This window comes from Rissa tridactyla, chromosome 1, assembly GCF_028500815.1.
Source record: "Rissa tridactyla isolate bRisTri1 chromosome 1, bRisTri1.patW.cur.20221130, whole genome shotgun sequence".
Classification (NCBI taxonomy): domain Eukaryota; kingdom Metazoa; phylum Chordata; class Aves; order Charadriiformes; family Laridae; genus Rissa; species Rissa tridactyla.
This window is the reverse complement of record NC_071466.1, coordinates 25,798,762-25,811,303: the sequence shown is the minus strand read 5'-3', so window position 1 is coordinate 25,811,303 and position 12,542 is coordinate 25,798,762. Positions and strand designations below refer to the sequence as shown.

Below are 12,542 nucleotides of genomic sequence, written 5' to 3'. Positions count from 1 at the left end.
GCAGCGGGGATGCCTGCACCCCTCCCAGCAGAGCAGCGGCCGTGTCTGCGGGCAGGCACGCCGACGTGGACCCCGGCTGTGAGCTGCTCCACACGTACCAGGAGACGGAGACGGGAGGAAGGATTTCCTCTCCTTGCTTCCCCGCGGCACTTGCACGCAGCCCAAGGGTGAATCACGAGCCTACAACTGCAAGATACCAAGGAGTTTTTCAGCTTCCAGGATGCAACCTACCTCAGCCCCAAAAGAAAGCACTGATTTTGAGCTGTGCAATTCCAAGCTCTGTAAAAAAATACAAATCAGCTGCACGTTTCATTTTGCTGTCCCTTATGATGGGAGAATTGAAGGCAGAAAAAGGCAGAATTTCTCTGGATGCGTTATGAGGAGGCTCGAAAAAATAATGCAAGTCACAAATTTATCTTTTCCAACTGTTTGGTTATTGAAGCCTCTCTCTGACATGACACTGGATAGTTTCAAAACTGATTCATGAGTGTTACGTTGTTGACTGCCAGGAAAAAAATAGCATCCCGCTGGATCAAAGGAACAGGCAGCCTCATCAAAGAAAGACCAGACACAAGGGATTAAATCTTGCATGTCACTGGAAACTCACCTATGAAATCAAAAGAAAACCAGAGGTTGTCAGGGGGAATATGCTCGAATTTTACAGTCTTCCAGGATTGAAATATCAGACTCCAACCCAAACCATGTAAAAGCACTGCGATTTTCAGCTAGAAAAGGCGGCCAGCTGATACGCAGCTGCTTGGCTAAAGAACACTGATTTTTGTCATAGGAGAGGTAGGAAATAGTTCAAGTAACTCTGGGTGCTTCTTCTTTAAAAAATTAAAGAATCTTTATCTTACAAAACAAGTTAAACCTGTTTGAGTGATTAGCAAGTAGGGAATCCAAGGTCAGGTTTTGTAAGGCTTGTTCTCCTGCTGCCACCTGCCCAGGGGCTGGGTGGGTTTGGGAGAGCGGAGCAGCAGCGCGTCCCCGGCTGCAGCCGAACCCTGAGACCAGGACGCTGGAGGAGCCTGACACATGGTGTAGCATGGTCACTGAACAACAATCTTACATTAATACTCTTGAATCAGCAATCTTAAACCCAAAATCCCCTTAGATATCAAAAACTGTGAGAGTTTACGAAACTTAGCACAAGATTTTGGGATTTGCTTGCTGCAGCCTAGGTAGGTCAGAAGAAAACTGTGAAATGTCAGAGTGGGATATCTCCCAATTGGTTCTATCAAACCCATGCTGGAGAACAGAAATCCCTGTTCAGATGGACTCTGGCCAATGCTGGAGTACAAAAGTGCATTCAGTGTCTTCCCATCTCTGGGATGATCTCTGGGAGAGGAAAAGGCTGTCCTGGGAAGTGGAGGCAAGTGGTTACACATCTGTACTTGCCATGGGAAGTCAGGCAGCCTGCCAGGGGGCCAGGAAAGCCCTCAGTTTGGAAAAACAAGTAACGCCCAGTGAGCCACTGTGCTGCTACAGGGCATGGAAAGCCCTTCCAGCAACCTGCTGGTACAGGAGGGTCCTTCCTCTCAGCCTCTGGTTTGCCACAGCCTCAAGTTTTGGTCAGTGAAATGGTGGCAAAGACACATTTTAAAATGTACGTATGCATTCTTATGCATGAAAAGATACATAATACTGGCTATTTAAAGTGAAAAAACAAATATCCTATGTGTGGCCTGATAGTTTTTTGTTTGTATGTGAAAACTGTTGTCAGCAGTGTGGAGGCTGGTCCATGTGTGTGCTCTCCCAGGAGATCAAGCGGTCATTTGATGAGAAAGAATAAAGAAAAACCACCCTGTACTGTCCCTGGGAGATTTTTAATTTGAATTTCTTTTCTCCCTGAAATTCCCTCTCCACAAGGGGAGATGGCAGTTTAAACAAGTGCTCTGAAGATCACAAGCAGTGTTTAGTCTTATGCCCGGCACGAGGACGTAAATATAGGTGTGTGAAGATGTTGAATCAAAAGCAAAGAAGAAAAATGAGGCAGGTCCCAGGATCCATCTGTTGTGCCCCGTTCCCTTCCCACTGAAGCACCAGCGGCCGAGGCTTCAGAGGAGCGGGATGCAGCAGTGGGAGGCGGTGTTGCATCACCTGGGTCGAAAGCCGCTCTCAGTTTTCCCTTCATAAATCAAGGGAAAACATCGCTCTTAAAAGCCATTCAGAGCAAGAGACTCTATTCAGCTGTCTTTATTTTACCAGTGGGAGCTTTCAGTTTTCCTGCCCTATTTGAAACGATGCGCCTGTTAATGCTTTAAAGTCATTTCGAAAAGGAGAAGCTTTGGAATGCCTGCAGAATAGAGGTTAGGAATTGGCTTTTGCATATAGATTATGTTATCCCGTTCATGGGAAACTGTTACTGACAGGCAGCTTCAGGGATGGAAATGTCTTTGCTCTGGATTAGACAGACCTTATTGCTCCTGCTCCTAATCACATCAGTGTTGATGAACAGAAAGTTTGTTTTACAGTTGGGAAATCAATGAATCTAACTCCAGCCCTCTAGAAACGGGACTCTGCTGTAAATCAGTCGTCAGCGCGCCCTCGATGACCAGTGGCGAACACCAGGTGCTGTCAGAGAGGGTTTCATTCCTCACAGAAGCAGACCTTGTCCTGAGATGCCCACACAGCCGCTGTCAGGGCGGCACTCAAAATCTGGCGTCGTTCACCTCAGGAGTCTGCAGCCGAAGGAGCTGAACTCGGCGAACTCTCCGGAAGCACTTCCTCAAGTTCGACTAATTCCACTGATTTTTCATTTATAGCTGATAATACCAAACTCTGCTTTAAGGACATCAGGGTCATGCAGTTCACTGTGACACATTTACTATATTTTGTTTTCCTGGAATTATTCAGCCTTTGTTTCTCCTGCAGTATCTGTCCTGTGCATCGGGACTGACATGTCAGACAGAGGAACCCCAGAGCCACAGTCGGGCGTGCTGCCATCTCATGTTCTTCTTCAGGGTTTCAGGGCAAAAAACAGAGCTACCGAGATGAGAATCCAGCCTTTGGCTCATTAAATATGAATAATTCAAAAGTTATTGTTTTGTTTCCTGCAGTTTGGTTAATTTGTAACTCAGTTGATTAAAAATTACTCTTTGCAAAAATAAATCACTTTAATGACTTAACGCCAGACCACAAAATAGGATGTGTAATAATCCACCTAATCCTTTATTCAGCTGGAGGACAAAAAAATCGCAATAAAACACAAAACGCCACACAGCGCTTTGGTTTTATGCTCCATCCATAGCGCTGTTTGGTGGGGCTTGTTCACCTGCAGGCTCGAGAGCTGCAGTTCCATCTTGCTTGCTTAAAGAAGCTTCACTCCTCGGGAGCCAGCGAACGTTGCTCTTCCAACCAGCGAGCGCCCCACAGCAATTCTGAGCTGTGCTCAGCTCAGCGGTGCTGAGAGAGTTATTGGGTCTTCAAAACACCCTTTCCCAGGCTTTGGCCACGCATGTGCACTCCTGGGTGCTGTTAGGGTATGGCTGAATTGCCTTCCTAAGTCAGCGCTGTGGAGCCCCAGGCCAGCCGGGGAGGCAGAAGCTAAGGCAGCAAACACAGACCATGAACCACTGCATGTGTCCGCTGACAACCATTTCTGCATGTCCACCTCTGCCAGAGCTGCTAAAAGCCAGGCTAGCGCTGACTCTAGGGCGGACAGAGAAGAGAGATGACAGTAGCGTTACCTATAACTAGGTATACCTTATAGAAGGATCAGCTCTGTGTTTGAATCCATAGCCAGATTATTTCTCCAGCTTTTCAAATAAGTGTTTTGCACAGACGTGAAATCTCTGACTTCAAAAATCATCCCTTTCCCCAGTCACACGACCACAGTTGCTTTGTGACCTGTAAGCCCATCTGAATTTCATAACCAGTAATTTTGTCACATATTAGCATAATGGTTCACATTATGCTTTGAATATAAATGCAACCTTTGTCGTCATCCTTCACCTTAAGGAGCCGTGATGAAAGCAGTGGGTCTGCAGTGATGATCCATCCTTTTTTCTCGGCCTTTGCAAACTCTCTTTTCTTTGAGAAAGGACCCTACTGTAAGTAGGAGCGTACTGACATACCATGGTGGTCACTGTCCCAAGGAAGCCGCCATGCCAAAAGGATCTGACCCATGTTTTTAGACAACAGTTTAGGGCAAATCAACAGCCCGGTGCTTTCCAAGCATAGATGATTCTGCCATTTCCCCATTGAAAATGAAAATATGAACAGTATAAAAAGAGCTGAGACGTTTCTACTGCTCACCTTCACAATTTTTGTGTAAGATCACTAGTAATGCACAGCGTGGAAAGTGAGATTCTTATGCATTACTTCTCCTTCTGCTTCTGAGCATGTATTATTCCACCTCCAGCCTTCACATACTCATTCAGAGATCCACTGCAACAAACGTGCCTGTGCACCATTAAATTACCAGCTGTAGTAATGAAACGTGTCTGTCTGACACTGGTCTCACATCCTTTCAGTATGTATATGAAGGAGGCAACAAGAATAGTGCCAGATGGCAATGGGAATGGAAATGATATGACGTACATATGTGATGCAATTTTCTTTTTTTTTTTTTTTTGCCTTGTGAATAAAGCATCTTGTGAAAAGAGGAATTAGATGCAGTATTTATAACAGTCCTTCATAAACATCCCCAAATTCCAAGCAGAAGACAAAAGGCATGAATCATATCACAGCAGGCGCTATAGCTGGGGAAGTGGCCTTTATGAAGATTGCTTCCGTAATTTGGGCTCCAGAATGAAAGAGAGCTGCTCTTAGAAGATCTGTAGGAAGTTGATAATGGCTTATTTAATTGTAGTATCACTAATAAAATCTGGGTTTTCATCAAGAACATTTCCTTAGCTAAAAATGCCATGATTCTTCAAGCTGTAGTTTGATCCTGTTCATTTTGTCTATAAATGACATAAAGCCAAAAAAGCAGATTGGGACATTATAGTTTCCTTTAAAAGGAAACTTTTAGACTGTGGCTGCAATCCACACCATACAAGAAGACAAAACCCACAGTAAGTGACTTTCGGTAGGCAGAAATAAAACAATTACTCGTAAAACAGATACCGTAAAGCAGGGAAAATTATTCTCTAACAATTATACAGGAAATCATAGGATGATGAGACTATACTTTGCTCTTTATGACTTGACAGCTAAAAATCTGTCAATTGACAAGAATTGAAGGCAATCGTCCTCTTGCATGATTCTCCATCTGTTTTGGTGGCAGTTCTAAGTTCTTAATCTACAACAGCATTTGGCCCCATTGAACTTGCCTCGTATTCCTTGTACCAAAAGAGTATCACCACGTTCATGTTATTCATGGGGAAACCCTGAAGTAGAAAGGATGTGACCTGAAGCAACTTCTGATGTCTACACTAAAAGTTATAACACCCACTATATTCCCAGCATTGACAGACACCAAATGTCAAATCAAAGGGATTTATACATACAGTTCACTTCGGGCACCCACAACAGAAAATAGTACGTATAAATAATTTAATATTAAAATTCAAATATAAAGCATTAGCCTACCTGTTTTCCCCACTATTAAACAGGAAAAGTTTGGCAAAGATGACAGCAGATCTCAGATCACCCGGTGATGCCAGCTCTGATTTGTACCTAGATTTTTCCTTCTGAAAGCAGATAGGGATTTTTTGGGAAGCAAATTGCTAGGGGCATTAGTGAGCTGTACATATTGCTGCACCCAGACAGCTGCTGAATACATTCACTGGTATAGCTCCAACAGTAGAGCACAGGCCAGTGCCTCCGGTAAATCACAGGGAGATGTAAGGCAGTGACACTCAACTAATACCCAGTGACCAGGTGCTGATACCCAGGATGCTGGCTTTGTGCCCTGATTTGTGTGCCCTGCATGGACTAGTTTTGAGTTTCCTTACATTTGTATCATCTACCCCCAATGCAGAGGCTGCAGCTGGATACAGAAGATGCACAGAGGGCACAAAAGATGTGTGGGTCAGAAGGGCGAAGAAGGTCTTTTTCTTACACAAAGATATCTTGGCACAACCTACCTCACCCTGTTTAAGGTGCTTAGCAGCTGGGCATCACTTCGTAGCATTTACCACAGGAGAAGTGCTGGTGGTCAGGGCAGAGAGACAGACAGAGTCCAGCGAGGAGTCCTGCACAGTACCACTGCCTTGGTCATTAAGCATCAGGAAAGCCAGAAGGAAAAGGATACAATGAGATGCTAATGGAATATATCGCCTCCAGCTTGTTAGGACTGCAGTCCGAGCCATGGGAAGATAAGGCTGGAGTGTTCCTTTGCACTGTCCCATCAAACCAAAGAACTGCAAATGATAGCTGACAACAGCTTTGAGGGAAAAGATGAATAAAAGGAGAGCTTTCTCAACCAAAGCTTCAAAGCATGAAAGCGCAAAAAAAAATCTCTGAGCTGTCTACTTACAACCAGTATCAGGCTGCCTGCAGATAACTTCAGACAATAATAATAGCCTCAAGGGGATAGGTAAGATAGGATATTATGAGAGCTGCAAAATCAAATACTGCCACCTACTACCATCCCCGTCCCCCATAAGGCATGGCTGAAATGACAATCTGTGCTCCCTAATAGCCATTTTACAGGTTGTGTGATGTTGCATGGCATTCAGGGAAGTTCATCAGCATGAAAACAGGGTGGGAGGGAGGAAGATTTATTGTGCAGAAACGTACGGCATAGTCATGGCTGAAAGCTATGCATTGTTATTGCTTTTATGCAAATTGGAGCAAATTTGATCACATTCAGTGTTGTACATTTGCATCAGCAGGGAAAAAAGTTTATAGTCAGTATTTTAGAAAATGAAAAAATTCAAAGTATAATCAGAAAATAAACATCGTCTGTCATTTTTTGCTAGCTGAAGAAACTGTCAGTGTTCAGGAAAAAAAATGGCTTTGAGGGGCAATTATTACCTTGATTTCAGTTTTGTTGTCTAGGTGGTGGGACTCAGTAACTGAGGCAGGCTTGCTCTGATAATGCCAGCAGTGTCACAACGCTCTGAGGATGACAGCTTATTTTCTCATGACTTCTTAAAATACAGAGGACTGTCTAGCTGATACTATCTCGCAAGCGTCAGCGATGAGGAAACTGAAGCCATTAATACAACAACACTGCAGCTGCATCCATCAGATGTGTTCCCGAGGGACGTTAAAGCATCTGTTACTTTTCACCTTTCCGAAGCAACTGCAATTGTTTTCTGCCTGCAACCTCATCATCCTGCTGAGATATTTCTACATCACTTCCATTATTGAAGGGGAATGCATAATGTATCACTGACAAGCAAACAGCCACTCACGGTGTCTTCTTAAATTCCTTTATCACTACAGAACACATTAATGTATTATAATAGCTATACTTGTGTCCTAATCTGCATCCATTGCATTCCTTCCATTATGTGCAGTAATGATATGGTTGTTGCACAGGTATTAATGCTAGCAGCCGTGAAATATCACGAAGTCTCTTTTTTTTTGGCATAAGACCAACAGAACTACAAATCCTACCTTGCTCACATTTTTTCCATCGCAGATTCATCTTTGAAGGGAATTGTCATTGCATGTCAACAAATTTTTCCCACATGCTGCTCAAAAATAATATTACTATTCAACAGCCTGGTGATTTGTCATAATTCAGTAGAGAGTCGGAGTGGGGTTTTCTGTTGCCTGGAGATGGCGAGGGGTAGCTGGGTGTAGCTGCTGCAGGGGCAAGAGCGGTAACCCTGGCTCAGCACCTGATGTCCTACGCCTGTGTTAACAAGGTGAGTGGGGCCGTGGTGTGAAATGCTCTGATTTATACACAACTTTCTTTGCTTTACTGTTCTTATATCTGCTTTAAGTGGTGAGAGAAAAGTTTGACTTCCACAGCAAGTCACTCTTTATGTCCCCCTTGCCCTCCCTAAACTATTAGTAAGTGGCACACATTTGCTTTCAGCTCCTAATTACAATTACTCCTCCCTGCTTCCCTTCCAAACATGATCTGGTGGCTGATGCTGCCTCTCCTCCCAGCTGCTACGTTCTCTGTTAGGGACTGGGAGAAGACGTGGTCATCCTTTAGAGAAGACGATGTGTAAGTGACACTTCACAAGCTCCGTTTTCAAGATACCCCATTGCTTATCCCAATCCATGTGCATCAACCCTAGGGTTTTATTAATTCATTCATTCATTTATTTTCATGCAGTATCTTCTATCTAAATTCAGCTCACTTTATCGTGAGCTGTATCCCCTGCAGAGCGGCAGGGGAGCTGCTGCACTACCATCCCCTCTTCTTTTCTGCCCCAATTTATTCCCTAGCTCTGAGTCAGGCTTTACTGGTGAGCTGCTTCTTACCAAAATCGGATTTCCTTCGCTAGATCCCTGCCAGGCAGGACTCAGCTACATGAGCAAACTGGATCAGTGCTCACCATGTCACCAAGCAGAGATGCCAGGAGGGCAGGTCTCCTTGAGACCCCACCTGCAGGGGGTTCCACTAGTCTAGCCCCTGAGGACAAGAAGCGGTGACACTGGGGCTGTGCCTTCCTTCTGTTTTTCCCAAGGAAGAACAGCTTTTCACCGTTGTTAGGGCCCATTGCAGCCTGTCAGCCAAACAAGAATTAAAAAAAAATGCACATGGCCTTGGCTTTGTGTCCCCTGGAATACCCCATCAGTAACTTAAAGGACAGAGCTTGAAAGAAACAGCAGCAGAGGAACCTCTATCTCCAAGGCTTCCCCTTCACTTTGCTGGAGTTGTCTTCAGTGTTCTGACCCTCCCTGCCATCCTCTTAAAACCTGGTTCTTTCAACAAATCTGGCCACTGAAATGGATGTAATCAAACAAGACTTTTGGAACTTCACTTTCCAGTGAGTGTGATTCTTTAATTTTTCAATTTTTCTTATAAATTTCCACCATTTACTATAGGATTTCACACTATGTGATTCTGAAATTGGGGTGAATTGTCTACTAGCTTAGAAACAAAATCCACTCATAAAATTCTGAGGATAGTATTATTCTCTTTCATACAGCGTTCCCTGGACCCTGTAAGTACACCCATTTCCTTCAGTTGTAATCATTAAAAAGGTAATTAGTATAATGGGTTTGTAAAAGTCTGAGGTGATTTCACAAAAAAAGTATAAAATATTTTATGCTGAGCTCAGCATGAATAAACTGAAATTGTATTGGACTTAGACTGAAGAACTGCACTAGGATGGAAAATTAAATCAGTCTTTAATCAGTAATTTCAGGATGCTTACTTATTAAAAAAAATGTATTTTGCTCCTCTCAATTAAAGTAGGCTTGAGGCTAAATTCATTTCATCAGCTTTTCAAAAACAGGTAAATAATACCAATCTTACTAAGAATGAAGTGCAATGCAAATTAGTTCAAATACTGGTACCAAATTTTCTTCAGAAAATGCAGAATACTGATGTGCTGATTATCGCTGCAATTAATAGCGTCAGCCTAATGGGCATGCATTAACAAATGCGATTTACACCTAGCAGGTCCAAATGCCCCATTTTCCTTTCAGTGCATATATCTGCCTGCTATGGAACAGCTAATATTTGTCATCTGCCTCTTTCTGGCCAGTATTTCTGTCCCCGTGACCCTTGGGAGGCTGTGACATGGCAATTAAAAGTATTTCAAAGACCTGAGGTTGGGCCTTGATTGTAACCATTATAAATAAGCGTGAACTATTTTCTCCCTATAGACTTTTGGGGCATGAACCCCACTTGCAGACCAAGTATGAAGATGAATTCAATCTCACCTCACCTCAACCACCCTGAAGTGAGGTATCTAGTCTACACCACATGCCCAGGTAACAGTACGGGAAGAAGAGAAGATGGAAACCTCCAGAAAACAATTTAGCCCCAGCTCAACCACCTTTCACCTCTCTTTGTCCAGCGTTTGACAAAGCAGTCAACAAACAGCATACAGCGTATTGCCTGTGATTTGCTCAGGACCCAAAGAAATGACAAGAGGAAATGACAATGCAAGAGCAATCATGTCAGAACTCCTGCAAACACGAGCTGAATTTGCTCACAGCAATAAGGAACCATTTCCAGAGAGGACCCCAGTGTAACAGCCACCAAAGGTACAGCTGCTTAATGAACTGAAACTTCAGTATCTTTAACCACAAGCCTGTTGCTTGTTGTCACACCATGAAAAAAAAATGTAGTATTTAACAGAACTGAATTCTTATTTCACCATACCGTGTGGCCAGAAAACCAATTGTAAAGGACAAGTGACGGCAGAAGCAAACAGCCAAAGCGCAGGGAACGCTGAGAGCTGGCTCAGCTTAGCACTGCCACCAAAAAGCTGTGGGTCTAATTCACACAGGAAAGCAGTAGAAGTGCCTGTCTACGGGCAGCTGACAGCGCTTTTGGTTCCTCACGACCTGTGGAGAGGGAATCATGGTGGCAACAGCTCATTGCTGCTGGCTGGATCCCTGCTCCAGGCGTCCTGGAGAGGGGAGGCAGCGCGTCCAGGCTGGGTGGCCTTGAGCTCAGCTTCACGGCTCTGCCGCTGAGAGTCCCTGCGTTATGGACTGCCAGATCATGTCACAGGGCGAACTCGATCCAGATTAGCTGTAGTCATTACAGTCACACTTAAGTCAAATTAACTCAAGATAGCGTTTTCTTAGAATCACATTTTCATACCAGCTTTACACAGCAAAGGGAGGTAGCCTGTGGCTGTCATGTAGGCAAAGCATTGGAGTGGTTTGGTCAGACTCTACCTGATCTGCAATAAATCTTATCAGTGTAAAGTAGCATTAGTGGTTTGGATCCGGGATAAGGCATGCTAAAATTGGATTTCCTGTTTTATTAACGCGAGGCCTGAGGACAATAACAGTGCCAGTCAGAAGTGTTACTCCTGATCAGAGATTAAAAAGAAATAGCTGAGTGTGGAGATGAGATATCATAAATTAATCTCTCCTTGATTCACACAATAAATCAGTAAAGATCTTTTAAATAATTATATTCATTGTTGACATCTTCTGAACGTGCCAAAAAGTCAGGCCAAAGAAACACAACACCCTGTCAACCTCCCACTAATCCAAGCTTACACAAGGGTTGTAGACGTGAGGAAGGCTGGTACCTCCTGCACAGGCAGAGCTCTCCCAGAGCCTGAGAGGGGTGCCAGGCCCTCAAGAAATGCAGAGATGGGAACAAAATGGGAGGGCTCTCTGGAACTTCTTATACAATCCTTTAAAATCTAACAAAAGCCACAGTCAGAAAACACGCAATAGAAAAGACAAACTTCAATCTATGATATTTCGGAATGTGTCTCCATTTATCTCTTAAAGCATTTTCAGTTTTTTTTAAATAAAACAACAGTACTGTATCTAGTGATGTGGTCCAATCCTCAGAGAGTTTTAAACAAAAGAAGATGGGAAAAAAGAGGATGTTTCACGTACTCACTGCCTCACATGGCTGGCTTTTACTGCGGTGAACATTATTTACACTTGAATACAGTATGTGAGACTGTAAATCGACTTCATGATTCTCTTTGAATTATTGAAGACATTCAGTAATGTTTTAACTAATGTCTTTGTGTTTTAAAAATAACAGAAATATTCGGTTTTGAAAGAGGAACTTTTCCTGTATTGTCCTGGAGAATGCATACAAGTTCAGGCTTAGAATGTCATTCTTGTAAAGTTTTTCTCAAGCTAGAAGTAAGAGAGTTTATTCAAGTTTAAAAAGAAAAAGTATGAAAAGGTATAACCACTTTGACACAGAGACTGAACTGCCAATGTTGAAATGTGTGCGGGTGGAGCAGGACAGGCAGAAAAGTGAAAGCAGTGAAAAACAAAAGCGAAGCTACGGCCACCACGAGGCCTCGACCAAAAAGAAGTGGTCAGAGTAGAAGGGACGTAGGAAGCCGGGCAGAAGCTGCACCAAAGGAAGGCATGGGGTAGCAGGGAGCTTGGAGTGGCAAGGAAGAAAACCATCACGACCTAGTCAACAAGAACGAGAAAGTAAACAGCAGAGAACAGCCAACTGGAAGGAAAGAAAAGGAACAAAGACCTTCGCGAGTCTTTTTTCTGTTTGCCAAATTAATTTTGCAATCAAGCCCCTAAGTGCTTTACCAGCAGTTCTTTTTCACATTAAGCAGTTTTAGCGGTCACGGGCATGCCATGCAAAAACAGTCAGGGGGAGCAGACAGCATATCTATGAACAGGAGCTTTGGTGTTTGTAAGGCACACTGTCACCATCATCTCTGTTTTGCAAAAACACTTGATAACTGCTTTTCAGTTTCCCCACCACAAACCTCATTTTAAAAATAGACAGAAGGCAAAACCTGCTGCCCACAGCGAGGCAAACTTAACGCTTAGCAAGTTCTGATCAAGTGCAGAAAGTCACTTGCAAAGCTATCTGGAAAATACTTGTACCTTCTCACAGGAAAAAAAAAAAAACCCACACCCAGGCCCATGTGAAGAACTAAGTTTCTCCGGGATTTTCTGTAATGTCTTGCAACTTCTTGGCAGCCTTCTGAAAAAACGAAAAAAAAAATAATAATGTAGCTCTAGACCACATTCAGAAAATGCACTGACTCCTGTTACAG

At 43.5% G+C, this 12,542-nt stretch overlaps 1 protein-coding gene across 3 annotated transcripts in view; it reads right to left on the bottom strand.

The window, feature by feature from the left end:
• MTUS2 (microtubule associated scaffold protein 2) overlaps positions 1-12,542 on the bottom strand; it is a 351,967-nt gene that overhangs the window by 336,471 nt on the left and 2,954 nt on the right. The window contains exons 2-3 of one of the 3 annotated variants that reach the window (XR_008469282.1): positions 12,370-12,469; positions 626-4,778 (exon numbers count right to left, since the gene is read on the bottom strand). The gene's annotated coding sequence lies outside the window, so the exon portion shown is untranslated. Of the gene's footprint in view, positions 1-625; positions 4,779-6,032; positions 12,470-12,542 lie in introns of those variants that run through there. The other 2 variants (XR_008469281.1, XM_054220594.1) reach the window with 2 other exon arrangements.